Raw genomic sequence first — 13,977 nt, forward strand, 5'->3', positions numbered from 1 at the left:
ATACATGTATGCTTGAATTGAACAGTTAAATAAATGGCACATGAGTATACATACATATATTTCTTTGTCTTGTTAGCTGAAAGCGTCTAAGAGAAATGATAGTCCCAAAATCTGAAATAAACAAATATAGAAATAAGCACAGATCTGGGTTCCCAATACTATTTTCCAATAAAGGAACCAGGCTTCTTGGAGAAATTACTGATTGTAGGGCTCAAATAGGAAATATAGAAGAGGAGCCTGGAGGATCTTATTGTGTCAAAAAGGAAGTGCTAAAAAATAAAAAAGCCCCGTGGTAATGGGGTTACATCAAAGAAGACAGGAATGAGCTCCCAATGGCCAAAGCTGTAACAAAATGAGCAAAGTAATAAATTAAGTAAGTAACCTTTTGGTACTATACCCCAAAGTATAAAATAAATATCTATGGGTCAAAACTGATATAAATAAACAATTGAATACATGTGAGAGAATAGACCAATTTCCCATGCAGAAGAATTTCAGATATGTGACACAGGTAATTTTGCTCTCAGGGAGGTGGAGTGTACCTCCCTATTCCTTAAGAGTGAATTACACGTAGTGACTTCCTTCCCCAAAAATACAACAATATGGAATGAGAGAAAAAGAGTAACTTGACAGTGGGATAACCTGACAAACACTACTTCAGCCATGTGGTCAGCGTCAGCATTAACAGGGATAAGGCGATGTTGACAGTATCAGACGATGAAAGGGACACTCAACCTCTGCAGGCTTCCTCCCCCCAAATCTATCCCAGGCTAATAGGAAAAACATCAGACAAATCCAAGTTGAGGAACATTTTATAAAATACTTGACTGCTACTGCTAAGTCACTTCAGTCGTGTCCGACTCTGTGAGACCCCATAGATGGCAGCCCACCAGGCTCCCCCATCCCTGAGATTCTCCAGGCAAGAACACTGGAGTGGGTTGCCATTTCCTTCTCCAATGCATGAAAGTGAAAAGTGAAAGTGAAGTTGCTCAGTTGTGTCCGACCCTTAGCATGGACTGCAGCCTACCAGGCTCCTCCGTCCATGGGATTTTCCAGGCAAGAGTACTGGAGTGGGGTGCCATTGCCTTCTCCAAAATACTTGACTAGTACTCCTCAAAACTATCGAGGTCATAAAAAATAAGGGAAGTCTGAGAAATTGTCACATCCAAGAAGAGCCTCAAGAGACATGGCTACTACATGCAATGTGGGATCTGGGATGGGTTCCTGGAACAGAAAAAGAACATTGGGTACAAAGAAAATCTTAGTAGAAAAAAACCTTAGAAATACAGTAAGCCCTCTAGTTAATAACAATATGTGTGATATTTGGGAACTTTCTGATATATGGAAACTACCTTTGCTTTTTTGTAAATCTGAAATTGTTCTAAGATTTTTTAAAGTTTATCTTTAAAACATAGAGCAATAAGGCAACATTAACATTATCTGCTGATGACATAATTGTATATCTGGAGACTCCAAGAGAAAAGTACTATATACAGCCAGCCTTTCCTATCCATGGGTTTCACACCCAAGGATTCAACTAATTCTGGATTTAAAATATTTATTTAAAAAACTCCAGAAAGTTCCAAAAAGCAAAATTCAAATTTACCATGTGCTGGCAACTACTTACATAGCATTTACATTGTATTTACAACTATTTATGAATCATTTACATTGTATTAGGTATTATAAGTAATCTAGAGATGATTTAAAGATATGGGAAGATGTGTATAGTTTATATGTAAACACTAAAATGCTACACTACTTTTTAAAAGAGACTTGATCATCCATGGATTTGGGTGTCTGATGGTTGGCGGTGGTGTCCTAGAACCAATCTCCCACAGATATCAAGGGCCAGCTGTACCTTAAGGGAAGTGAGCTAGATGGCTGGATAAAAATAATAATATATAAAACAGTGTTCCTATACACTAACAACCAATTACATTAATAATGGAAGACACCATTTATAATAGCTACAAACAGATAATTACCTAAAAATATATTTTAAAAGAAATATGCAATAGCTATTTTAAGAAAATTCTGAAATGCTACTGAAAAACACAATGTAATGCCTGACAAAATGGAAAGATATCTATTTGGGGGGGTATGAAAAATTTTATACAGATATCAATTTTCCTCAAATTATTCTATAATTGTGATAAGATCTCAACAAAAATACTAATATGATCGGTGTAGGAAATAAGCTAATACTAAAATGTATGTGGAAAAACAAACATGTAACAAGAGGCAGGACATTTCTGAAAAAGAAGACTAATGAGCATGGAAGGCAGTCCTTACTAGCTTTTAAAGCATATGGTTAAGACTACACAGTTACATAGAGAAGTACTGGTACATGGTTAGACTTAGCGTTCGCTAGGTAAGAAGAGAATACAGAAATCAACTCAACTACACACACACACAGACACACAGAGCTTTTGTCTGAATGTGTTTCCCCCCAAATTCATGTTGAAAACCTAATGTCCAGTGTGATGATATTAGAAGGTGGGCCTTTGGGAGATAATTAGATCATGAGGGGGGAGCCCTCAAGAATGAGGATTAATGCTCTTACAATGAGAACTCACAGAGCTCCCTAGCTCCTTTTGCCATGTCAGAATACAGTAAGTCCCTTACATAGGAATCTTCAAATTGCAAACTTTCAAAGCTTAGAACTTGCATTCCCACGTCCAATCACGCAATTTAGTTCATGTGTCTGGTGGACATTGTCACATGCATGCCTCCTCTACAAGTGGTGCTTTTGTGTACTGTACTGTATAGAGTACATTAGTACAGTCTTTTTATTTCTAGCCCAGGATGTCCCAAAGCAAGTGTAAAAGCAGTAGTATATAGCCAATTCTGTTAGTTGGGTACTAAGGCAAACTTTTTTGGACTTACGTACAAATTGGGCTTACAAGCGCACTTTCAATATGGAACTCATTCATATGCAGAAGACTTTCTATAGGAGAGAAGTCTGCACTCAGAAAAGAGCCTTCATCTGGCCATACTGGTACCTGATCTTGTACCTCTAGCCTTCAGAACTGTGAGAAGTAAATTTCTGTTGTTCACGGGCCCCTCTGTGCCTGGTATTTTGTTACAGCAGCCCAAATGGACACACATACACATTAAGAATATGATAAAGGTAGAAGGTGTCATTTGACACTGGGAGAAGAAAGTTTGTTCAACAAATTGTGATGCACTACATAACAACCTTCTGGAAAAAAATATAAACTTGAAGAATTCTTTGTCTATACCCCATAATTCACATATAAGTTCCCTACCTGAAACGTGCTTTATCTATCTTAGACTGGCAATGCCCACTTGTCCTTCAAAATTCAATTCAAGACACCCCCCCCCTTCTCCTTCTGTCTCTTGCTGAATAAGTCATCATAAAGCAATTAGGTGAGATCAATCAAGACAGGCATCCATGACAGGGGAGCATGGAGCTGACTCATTTGAAAAGACCCTGATGCTGGGAAAGATTGAAGGCAGGAGGAGAAGGGGACAACAGAGGATGAGATGGTTAGATGGCATCACCGACTCAATGGACATGAGTTTGGGTAAACTCCGGGAGTTGGTGATGGACAAGGAGGCCTGGCGTGCTGTGGTTCATGGTGTCACAAAGAGTCAGACATGACTGAGTGACTAAACTGAACTGAACTGAACCTGTAAAAAGTATCCTAATATTTCCCTAACTTCTCACTGTAGTGTGATAGCCCATTAAGACTCCGCTAAAGGGAAGAGGGTACCCTGAATATCTAATGTGAGTATTCAGATCTGCTTAGCAGTCATACTTCTCACAGCCAATTAAGAGACAGATATTCTGCTGATACTGATACATCAGTATATATCAGATAGATCAGTATCTTATGAGTTGGTTCATTCATTCATATATTCAACAAACATTTAATGAGTGCTTACTAACCTACTCTGTGCCACACTGTTTTAAGTGCCACAAATATAAAAGTATACAAAATAAACAAAACTCCTGCCCTCATGGAGTTTACATTCTAGTGGGCTAAAGGAAGACAGGTTTTTAAGGAAAATACATAGTATGTCAGATAGTGATAAACTCTATAGACAAAAAGAAAGCAGGGAAGGGGATAGTGGTGGGCCTATTAGGAGGAAATTCCAATAATGGAAGGGAGAGAGAATGAATTTTAAAGAGAAAAATGAGTGTCAGATATAAGATTTTTGGCCTGAGTTACAAAATAAAACAACAACAACAACAAAGTTTTCATTTACTGACATGGGGACAACAAGGGGAGGAAAGGATTTGGTGTGGAAGACCAAAGGTTTAGTTTGAAGTACATTAGGCTTGAGATGGAGAAGGCAATGGCACCCCACTCCAGTACTCTTGCCTGGAGAATCCCATGGACGGAGGAGCCTGGTAGGCTGGAGTCCATGGGGTCGCTAGGAGTTGGACACGACTGAGTGGCTTCACTTTCACTTTTCACTTTCATGCATTGGAGAAGGAAATAGAAACCCACTCCAGTGTTCTTGCCTGGAGAATCCCAGGGATGGGGGAGCCTGGTGGGCTGCCGTCTATGGGGTCGCACAGAGTCGGACACGATTGAAGTGACTTAGCAGCAGCAGCAGCAGGCTTGAGATGCCCATTAGATGTCCAAGCAGAGCTATTAAAGAGGCATTGGGCTATGAGAATCTAGAGTTCAAGGGAGCATTCCAAGTTGGAGATACCTATTTGAGAGTCATCAGGACAGATAGTATTTAAAGCCACAAGACTAGATGAATCACCATGGAAATTAGTTTAAACAGAGAAGAGACTCAAGGACTGAGCCTAGAGCACTCCAATATATAGAGATTGTGGAGATGAGGAAGAACCAGCAAAGGAGTTGGAGGAGTGACCAGTAGTTATCAAGAGTCAGCTCCCAGGGACTTCCCTGGTGGTCCAGTGGTTAAGAAGCCACCTGCCAATGCAGGAAATGAGGGTTCGATCCCTGGTCCAGGGAAATTCCACATGCCTCGGGGCAACTAAGCCTGTGTTATAACTATTGAGCCTGAGCTTTGGAGCCCATGAGCTGCAACTGCTGAGCATGCACTCCACAACTACCGAGTCTGCCTGCCCTAGAGTCCCTGCTCTGCCACAAGAGAAGCCACCACAATGAGAAGCCTTCGCACCCCAACTAGAGAGTAACTCCTGCTCGCCGCAACTAGAGAAAAGCCTGCACACGGCAACAAAGACCCAGTGCAACCAAAAATAAAGAATTTTTTAAAAAGAGTCAGCCCCCGGAATGAGCTTACCACAGGGTACACTGATAACACCAACTTTCTGGATCCACAAAGCTAAGAAATAGATAGCAGGGACCCCTACCAAGGTACTACTGTCCTGTGAAATCTGGCTGATTAGTCAGTCAGTTTTTCCCTTTGACATCTTTGAAATGCAACAAACCTCATGCAAATTACATGCAAAATAGCAGTAGCATGGCAATACTGGGGAGATGTAGCTAGACTCTGGTTGGGGACACTAAACACCAGAACTGTGCCTGCCAAACTTGCAGGAGGAGCTGAGCCCTGTGACCCTCCAACCAGGCCTTCAGGCTCAATCTTGAAGAACATCCAGAGAGATGTTCTACACTGAAAACCACTACCAGTGCCCTAAGGGCAAAGGGCTACACCCCTTATTGTAGCCAGTTGCTGCTATTTTCATTGCTGTTGCCAGCACCAGCTGATCTACACTTGATCTTAGCCAAAAGGCCAAGAAGCAATCCAGCAGTCTAGAAGTAAAGGAACACACTCCATGACAACAGCTGAATCTCACCAGCAGGGTGAGATGAGGGTTAAGTGGGTGTGAGGATTGGATTAAGGTTAGAACTTCCAGTCTGTGATGGGCCAAGTCCAAGGAGGGGCTTCCCTGGTGGCTCAGTGGCAAAGAACCTGCCTGCCAATGCAGGAGATGCAAGTTTGATCCCTGGGTGGGGAAGATCCCCTGGAGGAGGAAATGGCAACCCACTCCAGTATTCTTACCTGGAGAATCCCATGGACAGAGGAGCCTGGCAGACCACAGTCCATGGGGTCGCACAGATTCAGACATGACTCAGTGACTAAACAACAACAGGTCCCAATAGCCTTGAACCTCTCCTCAGGACGTTCCCTCCACATCCTACTGTAATTGAATCTTTCACTGTCTGATGACACCTCTAAAGCATAGGCTGTTTATTCTCTCATCTCCCCATAGCTAAATTCCTTAGAGAGTGCCAAGTGATAGAGCTGGAACTCTCCTTGCGCCCCAAGGCCACTTTCTGATTTTTGTTCCTCCCACTCTTGAGAAGTCTCTGGCTCCTCCTCCTTTCACACCTTCCTGTTATTTCACCTTCTCCTCACCCTGGTGGTAGTCTTCTGTCACCTTCCTGGTGATTGCCCTCATTCATATAGGCTTTCAGTTCAGTTCAGTTCAGCCACTCAGTCATGTCTGACTCTTTGTGACCCCATGGATTGCAGCACGCCAGGCTTCCCTGTCCATCACCAACTGTCAGAGCTTGCTCAAACTCATGTCCATCGAGTCAGTGATGCCATCCAACCATCTCATCCTCTGTCGTCCCCTTTTCCTCCCACCTTCAATCTTTCCCAGCATCAGGGTCTTTTCCAATGAGTCAGTTCTTTGCACCAGGAGGCCAAAGTATTAAGTTTCAGCTTCAACATCAGTCTTTCCAATGAATATTCAGGACTGATTTCCTTTAGGATGGACTGGTTGGATCTCCTTGCAGTCCAAGGGACTCTCAAGAGTCTTCTCCAACACCACAGTTCAAAAGCATCAATTCTCCAGCACTCAGCTTTCTTTATAGTCCAACTCTCACACCCATACATGACTACTGGAAAAACCATAGCTTTGACTAGATGGACCTTTGTTGGCATAGTAATGTCTCTGCTTCTTAATAAGCTGTCTAGGTTGGTCATAACTTTTCTTCCAAAGATCAAGGATCTTTTAATTTCATGGCTGCAGTCACCATCTGCAGTGATTTTGGAGCCCCCCGCCAAATAAAGTCTCTCACTGTTTCCATTGTTTCCCCATCTATTTGCCATGAGTGATGGGACCAGTTGCCATGATCTTAGTTTTCTGAATGTTGAGTTTTAAGCCAACTTTTTCAGTCTCCTCTTTCACTTTCATCAAGAAGCTCTTTAGTTGTTCTTTGCTTTCTGCCATAAGGGTGGTGTCATCTGCATATCTGAGGTTATTGATATTTCTCCCAGCAATCTTGATTCCAGCTTGTGCTTCATCCAGCCTGGCATTTCTCATGATGTACTCTGCATCTAAGTTAAATAAGCAGGGTGACAATATACAGCCTTGGCATACTCCTTTCCCAATTTGGAACCAGTCTGTTGTTCCATGTCCAGTTCTAACTATTGCTTCTTTACCTGCATACAGATTTCTCAGGAGGCAGGTCAGGTGGTCTGGTATTCCCATCTCTTGAATAATTTTCCACAGTTTGTTGTGATCCACACAGTCAAAGGCTTTGGTGTAATCAATAAAGCATAAGTAGATGTTTTTCTGGAGCTCTCTTTCTTTTTTGATAATCCAACAGATGTTGGCAATTTGATCTCTGGTTTCTCTGCCTTTTCTAAATCCAGCTTGAACATCTGGAAGTTCATGGTTCACATATTGTTGAAGCCTGGCTTGGAAAATTTTGAGCATTACTTTGCTAAGATCACATGGACCACAGCCTTGTCTAACTCAATGTAACTATGAGCCATGCCATGTAGGGCCACCCAAGACAGATGGGTCATGGTGGAGAGTTCTGACAAAATGTGGTCCACTGGAGAAGGGAATGCAAACCACTTCAGTATTCTTGCCTTGAGAACCCCATATAGGCTTTAATTCTTAACTATCTGTCCTCTTTGTCCCAACTTCTCCCATCATTCTCAGTCACTTCAACATTCACATGGTCAACCACCCAGCACCCTGGTTTCTTGTTTCCTTATCTGCCCATTGCCAGGGACCACTGCCACTTCACAATCCAGGGCAGCAGTATGGGGCCCTGTATCCTGAAGGTCCATGCTTTCTTTTCATTTACACATGAACACATGATTTCCAGAGGCTGACAAATCTTTAATACAGGATATATGTAAAAGTATATACAATTTTTTTTTACTAGGAATTAGGCCTGTGCTTCATTCTTTTCAGTTTTGCTTTCCATAGAACTCACCATGGATCAGTGATTACAAATGGGACTTTAAAGTTTAACAGTAGATAAAAATAAACCCCCAATAATACAAAAATACACATGCACACAGTTAGTCATCGCAATATCTTTTATAATTGCAAAATACTGGAAACCACCTGAACACTCATTCCTAGGAGTGTGGCTAAATAAACTGTGGTACCTCCATGCAACTGTAAATAAATATTTTTTATCTAAATAAAAAAATAAATAAATAATAAATATTTTGTGGCTGTAAATAAGAGCGAGAATGATATCTATAAACTGAGTTGGAGTAACACCTAAGACATAGTATACAATGAAAAAAGCAAGTACCAATGTTATATCTATAGAAAGTCACCTTTTATGTAACAAAAGGAGATATTTTCATACAAGCACCTGTATACTAATGTTTTGTAGCCGCTCTACTCATAATAGCCAAAAACTGGAATCACCATAAATGTCTATGGATGGCTGACCAAATTATGTTACATCCACACAATGGAATATGACTTAGCAATAAAAAGGAAGAAACTACTGATGAACATAACAACATGGTTGAATTTCAAAGGCATCATGCTAAGTAAAAGAAGATGGTCTCAAAAGGTTATACAACCACGTGCATGCATGCTAAGTCACTTTGCCATGCCCTCCTCCAGGGGATCTTTGTGATCCAGGGTGCAAACCCATGTCTCTTATGTCTCCTGCATTGGCAACTGGGTTCTTCACCACTAGTGCCACCTGGAAGCCCCTATAGAACCATGTTTTCATGTATATGACATTCCCAAAGGGCAAAACTATAAGAACATAGCAGTGCTTGCCAGAGTTGAGAGTCAGGGAGGCTTTGACTGCAGACAGACAGCACAGGAGAATTCTGGGCGCTGATGGATCAGTTCTGTATTCTGATTGGGGCTAATTACACAGATCTATACATGTGTTAGTACGCATATAACAAATTCTATATCAAAATAAGGTAATTTTACATCATTATACATAAATGTACATAAATGACAAAAAGTGTAGAGGTGGAGTTGGTGATCAAAATGCGATGAGTTTAGGGACTTCCCCAGTGGTCCAGTGCTGAGGGTTCTATGTTTCCACTGCAGGAGGCATGGCTTTGAACCCTGGTCAGGGAACTAAGACCCCACATGCCTATATATAGAAAACTATAAAACACTGGTGAAAGAAATCAAAGAGGACACTAATAGATGGAGAAATATACCATGTTCATGGATTGGAAGAATCAATATAGTGAAAATGAGTATACTACCCAAAGCAATTTATAGATTCAATGCAATCCCTATCAAGCTACCAACAGTATTCTTCACAGAGCTAGAACAAATAATTTCACAATTTGTATGGAAATACAAAAAACCTCGAATAGCCAAAGCGATCTTGAGAAAGAAAAATGGAACTGGAGGAATCAACCTACCTGACTTCAGGCTCTACTACAAAGCCACAGTTATCAAGACAGTATGGTACTGGCACAAAGACAGAAATATAGATCAATGGAACAAAATAGAAAGCCCAGAGATAAATCCACGCACATATGGACAGCTTATCTTTGACAAAGGAGGCAAGAATATACAGTGGATTAAAGATAATCTCTTTAACAAGTGGTGCTGGGAAATCTGGTCAACCACTTGTAAAAGAATGAAACTAGAACACTTTCTAACACCATATACAAAAATAAACTCAAAATGGATTAAAGATCTCAACGTAAGACCAGAAACTATAAAACTCCTAGAGGAGAACATAGGCAAAACACTCGCTGACATACATCACAGCAGGATCCTCTATGACCCACCTCCCAGAATACTGGAAATAAAAGCAAAAATAAACAAATGGGACCTAATTAAACTTAAAAGCTTCTGCACATCAAAGGAAACTATTAGCAAGGTGAAAAGACAGCCTTCAGAATGGGAGAAAATAATAGCAAATGAAGCAACCGACAAACAACTAATCTCAAAAATATACAAGCAACTCCTACAGCTCAACTCCAGAAAAATAAATGACCCAATCAAAAAATGGGCCAAAGATCTAAATAGACATTTCTCCAAAGAAGACATACAGATGGCCAACAAACACATGAAAAGATGCTCAACATCACTCATTATCAGAGAAATGCAAATCAAAACCACTATGAGGTACCATTTCACTCCAGTCAGAATGGCTGCGATCCAAAAGTCTACAAATAATAAATGCTGGAGAGGGTGTGGAGAAAAGGGAACCCTCTTACACTGTTGGTGGGAATGCAACCTAGTACAGCCACTATGGAGAACAGTGTGGAGATTCCTTAAAAAACTGGAAATAGAACTGCCTTATGAGCCAGCAATCCCACTGCTTGGCATACACACTGAGGAAACCAGAAGGGAAAGAGACACGTGTACCCCAATGTTCATCGCAGCACTGTTTATAATAGCCAGGACATGGAAGCAACCTAGATGTCCATCAGCAGATGAATGGATAAGAAAGCTGTGGTACATATACACAATGGAGTATTACTCAGCCATTAAAAAGAATACATTTGAATCAGTTCTAATGAGGTGGATGAAACTGGAGCCTATTATACAGAGTGAAGTAAGCCAGAAGGAAAAACATAAATACAGTATACTAACGCATATATATGGAATTTAGAAAGATGGTAACGATAACCCTGTATACGAGACAGCAAAAGAGACACTGATGTATAGAACAGTCTTATGGACTCTGTGGGAGAGGGAGAGGGTGGGAAGATTTGGGAGAACGGCATTGAAACATGTGAAATGTCATGTATGAAACGAGATGCCAGTCCAGGTTCAGTGCACGATGCTGGATGCTTGGGGCTGGTGCGCTGGGACGGCCAAGGGGGATGGTATGGGGAGGGGGAGGGAGGAGGGTTCAGGATGGGGAGCACGTGTATACCTGAAATTTTTCTAATTTTAAAAATAAAAAATAAAAAAAAAAAAAAAAAAAAAAAGACCCCACATGCCACACAGCAAGGCCAAACTCACTCAGAAAGATGGTGCAGATGGTGGGGTGCAGTTTATTACACCGGCGGGCCCAAGGCAGAGTCTCCTCTTAGCCAAGGACCCCGACCAGCATTTGTGAAAACCTTATATACCCTAAGTGTACGTGCCCAAATCCACCTCCCCAGATTCCGTGAAACTAGTCTGAACAAAGGAAGAGAAAGATACAATCAAAGTTAACCTGTGATTCATATGCCTTAAGCCTAGGTAGTTAATGGTGGACAATTATCAATAGGCCTGCGGTCATACCCCAATAAGCATAATAGAATTAATGATTCTATTTGGTTACACAGATAATTAGGGAATTCTTTTAGGCAATGGAGAGTCTACGTATGAGCCCTGGGCTTCTTCCATCCGGGGGGTCTGGTTTTCCAGTTGGTATGTCGTTTCCATAGATACTGGGCATATAGCTCAAAGTCCACAGTCCAGCCCAAGATGGAGTCCTGCTTTCAAGATGGAGCCTGTTCTGTTTCCTCCTTTAGTCCTAGGTCTTCAGACATATATTAAAGATATATCATTTCATCACCTGGACCATCTCTTGCTGCTGCTGCTGCTGCTGCTAAGTCACTTCAGTCATGTCCAACTCTGTGTGACCCCATAGACGGCAGCCACCAGGCTCCCCCGTCCCTGGGATTCTCCAGGCAAGAACACTGGAGTGGGTTGCCATTTCCTTCTCCAATGCATGAAAGTTAAAAGTGAAAGTGAAGTCGCTCAGTCGTGCCTGACTCTTAGTGACCCCATGGACTTCAGCCTACCAGGCTCCTCCATCCATGGGATTTTCCAGGCAAAGTACTGGAGTGGGGTGCCATTGCCTTTTCCAGGACCATCTCTTAGTGTTATAAAAATAACAAAGAAACAAAGAAACTAAACAAACCAGCAACAAAGAAACTAAAAGTATTATGTGACTACCATAAAAAAAAACCACACACACATTGAAATTTGGAATACCATGGCTTGGTAATGGGAGTAAATTAAATTGCCCTATGTGAAAAATGTATCCCCATCCTAGTTCCTGATACAGAGTAACAGTTCAGCAAACATTTGTGGAATGAACAAAGGAGTGAGAAAATGAAAGAAGGCTTACACATTTTGATATGAAACCCTGCGTCTTCAACATCATCAAAAAGTTTGAAGCAGAATGGAAGGATATTCAAACATCACTTAAAGCTAAAATACAGTGTGCCAAGGGAGAAAAATGAAAAAGCTGTGGAAGCCACACTTTATAGTGTTCTATTTAACCACAAAGGTCAGGGCTACTGAAGTCATTGTTGACACAGTTGCCAAAACTTCTGCTCAAGACATGGTGAAAATGATGACTGGGTACAAAGAGTCTCTATCAGATATCACAGTTCACTTTAGAATTACAGATGTGGCTGGAAATTTACAACGGCAAACATCCAATTTCTGACAAAATGACAGTATTTACTGGGAATTGATAAATTCTACTAAGCTTGTGAATCTAGCTCATCTTTTGAGTTTTTACCATGGGTTAGATCTAAATAAGTAATTTTGTAAAGACATTATGTTCTGCTAATCTTTTCCAACTTGGAAAACTGAAGAAAGAAATTCCTTCCTTTCTTCCTTCCTTCCATCCTTCATTGATCTAATGTTTACTGAGCACTAACTATGCACCAGCCAGTATTCCAGGCACAGGGAACACAGTTGTGAACAAGAGACAAGATCCCTTCCCTTATGGAACTTACATTCTGGTAACTTGAAACAGACGATAAACCAAGAAAGAAAAATAGCAAATAGGGAAAAACGCCACACAGAGGATTGAAATGGGGCGATGTGGCAGAGTGAATGAGGGTGTGCAGACGGGGTGGGCTGGTCAGCCTTCTGACAGGAGATAACATTTAAGCTGAGCTCAGAATGACAAGGAATCAGCTCTGCTAATATGTGAGGAAAGGACTTTCCAAGCAGAGGGAGCAGCTTGAGTCGTGGTTCTCAGAAGGAATGGCGCTGCTTCCTAGAGGCCATTTTGGAAGTTTGGGGGGAGGGGGCCCACAGGGACTGCAGGACTCCATTGGCATTTAATGGGCAGGGCAGGGACGCTGCAGAGCTGCAATGCACCAGACTGTCCTGCATCCTTCATGACTTTCGAAGATCCCACCAGGCACCCATATAAGTGGAAAAGCTGTTTCTCATTATCAGAGTTGAAAACTCAACTCTGCTTAACTCATAAAGACAAAACATTTTTAGCACAGTGTTTATGCACATGGAACTTCCTAGGAATGCAATTACCGTGTAAATAGAAAGCAGATTGTATTCTGTTTCATTCAGAACTTCACCAAGAGTTGTTCAACATTTCAAAGCCAACACCTCCGGGAAGGCAAGGCAAATGTCACCTAATGAGAAACACTGAACCTGATGGGAAAGGCTTCAGGGAAAACTGATGATGGGAGAGATTTTATTTTAAGGGATAAGACATGCCCAAGATAAAATGAAAAGAGGGGAAAAAAGAAAGCAGTACAAAAGGGCACATAGTCAAAAGTCAATCTCCCTTCCACCTCTGTTCCCACCATTCCCAGTTTTCTTCCCTAGACATAATCTGATTGTCAGGGTTTTTTACATACTTCCAGTGGTTTTATCTCATTTTTTTGTTTAGAAGGAAGGGAGAGAGGGAGAGAGGGGAAATACTCATACAAATGAATATTTTTTTGAACATTAAAAAAAAAAGATGAGAAAAGATACACCCAGCAGAGAGGGTATAGCTCAGTGGTAGAGCATTTGACTGCAGAAAAAGTGTGTGTGTATGTGCACGCATACACACATCAAGCTCTTAATGTTGGCTTCTCTAATGTTACCTCAGAGGATATTCA

Source organism: Bos javanicus, chromosome X (assembly GCF_032452875.1).
Source record: "Bos javanicus breed banteng chromosome X, ARS-OSU_banteng_1.0, whole genome shotgun sequence".
Lineage (NCBI taxonomy): Eukaryota > Metazoa > Chordata > Mammalia > Artiodactyla > Bovidae > Bos > Bos javanicus.